Here is a 7,973-nt window from a genome sequence, read left to right as displayed (position 1 = left end):
CCAAAGAGGCATTTTCTTTTTTTTTTTTTTATTGGAAGGGCCATGTTGTCACGCTAGATAATGATTCGGTTATATGTCTGGCCAAATGGAAAGTGTCGGAGTGGAAGGCATGGAGATAGCCATGACTCTTTATGACTTTGGCGTGATTGTTTCAGGCCAGGCCTTAAAAGCAAGAAGCTCCCGTCTCTCCGAACGGAAGTGCACCATCATCCACTTAGCGTTTATGAATGAATCGGCCTATTTTATATGACAATAATTCTCCACTCTCTCATACTTGGCCACACAATTTGACCATCCGTGTCAATTATCGTTACATAAGAGGGAGCTCAGGGCCGGCATCTGCACTCTGATTGGACCGACTAGAGAGCTGATTCAGCTCAATAGTGGATTTTTCTATTATAGCCACAAAATGATTGTTTTAGAATACATGGATCCCACTGCCCCACAGACCATCCACAAGCTAGAAGTAAATGGGAAAGAAGCTCTAACGTTGGTGGAGCGTTTGGCAATGTGTTGACCCAGTTATACCCCGAAGAGGGGAGCCCACTGCTGATAATCCTTTGGAGGATTTGAGGATTTTTGAATTGTCTATTGGGATATACAAATCCCCATTCTAGGCCTATATATAAATGGCTGTATTCTTAGTATTATAATTAGGCATTGTGTTGGGGGAAAAATTGGAGAAAGAGTTTAAACTTCGAGACCTTTTGCAATCTCAGCAGGAATGGCTGTTCATGTGCTCCTAGCCTATACAGTTCGGTGAGCATAGCTGTAACCCACACACAGACATAAGTGCTGCGCACACACACACACACACACACACACACAGACACACACACAGACACACACACACACACACACACACACACACAAAACACTTAACAGACATATACAGACACACACACACACACACACACACATACACACACACACACACACACACACACACACACACACACACACACACACACACACACACACACACACACACACACACACACGGAGCCTAACACATTGGTCACAGCATGCTTTCCTCTTTGTCACCGCATGGCGTGACAACTTACAGAGACCAGCTTTAGATTCATTACAGGTTTCCCTCCAGCCAAGCATGAGTGTGTGTCTGTGTGTGTGTGTGTGTGTGTGTGTGTGTGTGTGTGTGTGTGTGTGTGTGTGTGTGTGTGTGGTGTGTGTATGTGTGTGAGCGTACGGGAATCCTAAAAATAATTCAGAGGCACTGAAGGTCGGCGGCGATTCTGGCGAGCGGCACGTGTGGGCCGAGAGCGATTTTCATGCTCTCAGCACGGCCCGCTTCGCTTCACCCCTGGCGTCGGAGAGAGGAAGGAAAAGTCGTCCATTACGGTGCCAGGGAGGAACACTCAACAAGCTGGAAACGCTGCTCTCTGTCTCCTGTCATGTCATGAATCTGTTATTTCCTCACAGTCAGCAGACATGCCGTATCTCCTCGAGAGTGATACCTGAATCGAAATAAATAAATATAAATAAAAGCAGACAACAGGCATTCCACGAAGAATACCACATGTCGTATAACACAGTTTCTCAACTGTTTTTGTAAAAGAGGATGGAAGAATTTGTTGACTTTCGTACACTCTGTGTAGTCGTACTAGTTGCCTAGTTTCACTTGAGGCTAAATTATGTTTGCTACATTGCTAATATGGCACACAGTGCTACAGCACAGTGCTGTACTTATGGTTAGGACTTGGTACATGGTTAGGTTTAGTGTCGAGTTAGTAGAGACTAGTGATGTTTTGAAAACACTGACATTGCTCTAAGTTATAATATTCTTGAAAGCATTTACAGTACAATGCAACAAGTGATATACATTATAAAGTGTTTCCCTCACTTTATCATGGAGTAAAATGGAGACGCGAGACAGCTGCTGAGCTGAACTTAGGTCCGACTGACAGTGGCCCTCCTGGTTTCGATCGCCTCTTTGTGCTCCTCCTCGATCATCGGTTGCGGTGCTGGTGAGAACGATTGCCGCTGCTCCGTCAGGTGTGTGTGTAATAGCAGGGTCTCAATCCCTCGAGCTACTCAGCCGAGTCAGTGGGAGACCTGACAGCTTTTATCAGGGGAATTGGGAGACTTCTCCTCACGCTGAAGCTCTGTGGTTTGATAGATTGCTAACACACCCACCCGAACTGTGTTGTCCTTGTTAAGTAAAGATTTTCCCCCAAGAGACCAATCGTACAACTGAGCACTGTTGACTGTTGTGTTGGCTTGGATGTGGTACATGGACTTCAAAGGATAGGTGGTGGAAAAAAAAAAAAAAACGTCAGAGGAACAACCCTTTCAGTGATTTGGGAAGAGTCTGCGGCTCAAGTGTCTGCAGCATCTGTTCCACATTTGAGTCCAAGCGCACATTTGAGTCCGACCCGCTGTCATTTCTCACTGTCCACGCCATCTCTCTCGTCCCACTCCCCTCCTGTCACTCCTCACTGTCCTGTCTGGATAAACAAAAAGCCCCAAAAAATATATGAACACTTTACTTTAAGGTTTCTACATAAGAGTGACATGATAATGTCATGAACTCATGAACCCTAACCCTAACTCTAACTAAAACTGAATTACACTTAATGACAGAAGCCTTTATAATGTTTTTCGACACGTTCATGACTCTTTTGTAGATAACTTCAAGTAAAGTGTAACCAAATATACTTTAAAAAGACAGAGATTCCTTTTAAACTTTCCATAAATCTGAGGGGGGGGGGGGGGGGGGGGGGGCGGGGTATCTACTATAACTGTTGTGCTGAAACAGTGCAGTTTCCCTCTGTGTCCCACTTCCAAAACCGCAGCAGCAGTAACAACAGAAGCAACAACAGCAATTACAACCGGTTGCTTGGCCACCTCATTAGTGAGTCCACATTCTTTATTCACTGGCCTGATTAGCAGATATAGACTCGGGTGGCAGAGTTCCGTCATCAGGAACTTCAGGAAGACTGTCATCATCAAGTTAAAGCAGGTCCCTTCCCCGGTGCTGTGTGTGTGTCTGTGTGAGTGTGTGTGTGTGTGTGTGTGTGTGTGTGTGTGTGTGTGTGTGTGTGTTTAATTTTATGCTCATAACAGCTCCGGGCGCTGTGGTGTGTGTACTTAGGTGAAAAGTCTCATTATGCTTTGTGTTGTTCCACTCTTCTTTATTATGGGATGCTGTCGAGGGGAGGGGGGGGGGGGGGTGGGGTGGGGGGTTGCCTGTGGTTATTTCGGTTCATTACAGCAACATGGTTCTGTCTGGTGGATAGCCTTAGGAGGAAGGCAGAGTCGCTTGGGGTCAATTGGCCTTGAAATTCATAGCGTGAAAAATAATTGGTCAGCTAACAATGCGTGCACTTGAGGTGTGGGTGTGTGCCTGTGTGTATGTATGTGTGTGTGTGTGTGTGTGTGTGTGTGTGTGTGTGTGTGTGTGCATGGTGGGTGTGAGTGACACCTCACCTATCAAGCACCAGCTTGTACCAGTTGTCACACTCAAGCTGGGCTTCCTAGGACCATTCAAAAACGGATCCCAAATGGAATGGTCTTTTTCCTGTGTCACTTTAGGAGAGAGCTGCAAGTAAGACTGAGCATATAGTCAACACAACACATTCCTAACTAGTCCGTCTGCAAGTTCACTTCAAAAACTGGTGCAAGGTGGTAAATATCCTCCTTCCTGAACTCATTTGCAAACTCTGAAGGAACTCACATCCTATTTATCTGTGGATAGACATGACTCTGTGGCAGGGAAGTAATTTATGCTACAGATGTTTTGCTGCGGCGCATGGGTTCGCCCAGGGGAACCATGATTAATTTATTTGTGTTTGGATAAGAGCATGTTCGCCAGGCCTATTAATATTGCTCTTTTGCCGAATAAGATCATATCTTGGCAAATTGAATATTCCCTTCTTTAATAAGTCAAAGCGCCCGGCCTCCGTTTCACAAAAGGTGGGGGGAAGAAAGTTGGTGGGAATTCATTAGGACATTAGCCACAGGTTGTAAATCTTTGCACTAAAAGAGACAATTGTTCATGTTTCGGAGACAGTCGGCGCGCTCGGTGCAGAGAACCGGGCGCATGGGCCGCAGACGGGGCTCTAAAAAGCCAACACACCCTTTATAATTCAAACCCCACGCACTCCTCTCGCCACCCGCTCCGAGATTTATGAGCGCACGGGCCATTATATTCTGCATCTGAAGTTCCATCGCCAGTCTGTTTGGGTGGCTCAGCATACTGTTTGATCTAACTGAATATATAAGCTTAAACATAGCTCTTCGCACACGCATAAATGTCAATAAACAGCCAGAAAGCATCTGTGGATGTTTGTTAGCACACATCACTGGTTAAGCACATATTAACCATATTTTGAGTTTCTTTATTGCTGTCATGGTTTTATGTAGTGCGCATTGTGTCTATGACAGTGCATGCTATGGAATGGTTGTAAACATTTCTTTATGATGTTGTCTAGAATTGACTACATTTGGTGAAGTGTTGTAATTTCTTGGCACCATGCGCTTTGCAACTTTTCTTTAGGACTTAGCATATTTCATATTTAATATGTCTTTAAACTTGTTTAGACAGTCTACACGGTTGCTTCCAGGCCCCAGACATGCATCACAAAACATAATGTCCGTCAGAGCAGAAAAATATTATGCTGTCAGCTGTGATAGGCAGGGGACTGCTAGTTTTGCATTTTCTTAAGGACCTGACAGATGACAAAACCTTGCTTTTTAGTGCCATGGATGATGGCGTTTAAAAGACTCAGAGACAATGCAGATGTAGCCGCTGAATTCTTGCCTGTGCTTTGCTGGGACATTTTTAGTCATTAGAGTGGAAAGAGGTTGATAAACCACAGGAGGAGGGTGTGTTCATCAGAGGGCAGTTCAACTCACTGAGGATGATGTTGAATGCCTGGGAATTTTTGGTGCTTCTTCTCTTTTTTTTTTTGATGCCCATCAAATTTACCTCAGGGCTTTCTCTGACCTTATAATTTTTATGTCACCTCTGATGGAACTGCTTGCAACCCATCTTAAGCAAGTTTCGCAAGATTCATGGACTTTCATCATTGCAGACTGCACCCCCCCAACTCATGCTCATTCATTTCCTTCCCTCTTCAAAGATAAGCATGCCTTTTTTTCTCTCTCTATCCCTACCCTCTTCCTCCTCCTCCTCACGCTTCAAGCCAGTTTCCCTGCGTTACACTTTTACAGTCCCCAGATTTCATTAATTAATGCAACGTTCCTGGAACAGCTTTGCGGCTCACCTTAATTCACCTGCAGCTGATCTGGCAAGCCTCTGTGAAAGTGACAGTTCCTGTGAGGCATTGGGAAGCCCTGCAGAAGCCTGACACCCCACATTTTCACTGCACTCTAAGTGCTTTGTCATTGTATTAAAAAAAAAGGACTTCCTGTCTGATAGAGTGATTGACACCCCTGAGAGAGACGGCGCCTGATGTTTGGAGTTTAGCTTTGTGTCATACACCATTACATTTATTTCCCCAGTGTTTCTGAAAAACACAGTGTGCCTTTCCGTTTTGCATATGTAATGCAAAAGCGAATGATGTTTTATTTGTTTGTTTTTGTTTTTTTTAAAGAGAAGTAGCAGTAGACGCAGCCCAGGGAGAGCATTTTAAAAACATAGATATGGTGTGTGTATATATATATATAGCATCAACACGTAAACAGATCATCTGTGGACAAAACAGAGACATTAAAATGCCATTTGAAATCAGATACTGGGAAGTGAAAGTGTGGGTGAAAAAAAAAAAGCTCCTGGTCTTTGAATCGTCCTTGTATTCTTGCAAGCGGCTGCTGCTGTTGTGGATGATAGGCTCAGATAACTTTGCCTCAAAGACAAAATGTCCCCTTAAAGAAGAGCCTGTGGAGAGGGGTCTGTGTATTTTAGCAACACGCGGCTGACTGCAAAGATCCCATTCTTGTTGACACGGCCGTGACATCGGTTTGTGCATGCGGGTGTAATCTAAAACCATCGAGAGATAATGATACACTACACATGTCAGGAGTGGACCTCTCCACACCGCTGAGATGTTTTGACATCAGGTCACATCATTCCACTGTTATTGAGATGCGCTACGACTTTCCCTGAATATTTGTGCTCATGCAGTATACTCATAGCGACTAGTCACTGTCGCTGACAATGTCGTGGCTTCAGAGAAAGAGGTCCAAACCCATATATCTGGGGATTAATTTCGCGTGGCACCGCACAAAAAAACAAGGACACAGCCATGAGCCAGTCTGAGGACATGGGCTTTGTCCATCTCATGCGGCTCTGTAAAGGTCTCCAATGTCGTCTCTTTGGATTCACAGTAAATAAACCATCTGATGTTTATTTGCGACCGCAGACCTCACAAAGGCTTGCCACTGCTTCAGTGCATAAAAGAGATTTGGTGCACTGTAAAGTCCAAATAGATCTCAGCATGCTATGATGTTCAATGACAATTCATCCACATTTATATCTATGTGTCGTCTTATATTTTACATCTATAATCTATAATGCATGTGTTTTGTCAGATCCAAGAGAATAGATCTGTCAGAGTATTATATTACAGAAAGACACTGTTACCAATTGAGAATGCAGGACATCACAGCCTAAAGCAGATATGTGATATAATGTGATATCACGTATGGCTTCATAGTATCAGAGGGGGGATGTTCTCTGCCTGTGAACATGAGACTTATGATAAAGCGGGGACTGTGAAAACAAAATCCCCCCTAATCTCTGAATTGTATGATCTTTGTTACCACGCGCTGGCCTCATTTACACCCCAGTGGTGAGGAAGGGAAGAGACGTAAGGTGTGAGATCCACCAATGGCATTTGTACGGTGTGTGTGTATTAGGACATCCTCAGATGTGTCAGGTATATCAGACATGGGATGAAAAGGTATCAGGTCTCAGGAAAACCTCTGTCAAGTTTATGGAAATGCAGTCAGTTAGGTCTCAGATATCAACTGAAAAGGCATCAGGCGTCAGGTGTCAGGAACATTTCTGTCAGGCAAAACTACATCAGACTAAACAGCTTCAGACAAAAAAAAAACAAAAAACTGAGATATAGGCCTACTGTAGTAGGAAGCTGATTGCTTACATCAGCTAACGAAACTGGCTGAGCAAGTAACGTTAGCTTTTAAATCCAGGTGTCGTTTCTGTTAATTGATGGTTGACCAGCATGTTTTACTTCAATTAAAAGTAGTGCATGAAGTTTATTTGCAACAACATAAGTTAAACTCTCCAAATTATAGTCTTTGCTGCTAGCTAGATTGCTCATGCTGGCGCACATAGGCCCTAGTCCTGTTGCCATGGATAATACCAACTGTAGTTTTCGGCTTGACTTCTAAAGCTTCAGTTGTTGGATTCCCATATCAGAGGTTTGTTGTTATTGCGCGTCCATCATATAATTAAACAGCATGGAAACTGTTTATTCTCTACGTGCTTAGGAAATTAATACAACAAGTTTGTATTACTGTATTTTGCTGTTGAGGTAGCCTAACTTACTCAGTAGCTATCGCTAGCTACCAACTTTATGCTCTGTCTGTCTGACAGATTTTTGTCTGAGGCCATTTTGCCTGACAGAGATTGATGTTTGAGATCTGACGGCATAATTCCATAAACATGGCAGATGTTTTCCCAAGATCTGATGCCTTATTTGATGTCAGACACCAGACTCAGAGGGTGTCCTTCTAATATGTACCATAGGCCTACATGTCGGAGCAGTGCTAGGCTAGGGTAACCAGACGTCCCCGCTTTCAGGTTTGGTTTCCTGTCCCTGGGTAAATACAGAAAAACTACCTATGTTCCCATTTTTGAAGATAAAACGTGTATGTATTTCAATCAGATTGATAGTCAAACTTGAAAATGTCCCCGGTTTTTCCCCACATTTTTGGGAATATTTCCCTGGTTTTGGATGTCTGGTCACCTTATGTTAGGCCATTGAGTAGGCTACCATCTCAAGCGGGGAGGAACAGAGGAACAGCAA

Source organism: Sardina pilchardus, chromosome 21 (genome assembly GCF_963854185.1).
Source record: "Sardina pilchardus chromosome 21, fSarPil1.1, whole genome shotgun sequence".
Lineage (NCBI taxonomy): Eukaryota > Metazoa > Chordata > Actinopteri > Clupeiformes > Clupeidae > Sardina > Sardina pilchardus.
Note: the sequence above shows the minus strand (reverse complement) of the source record.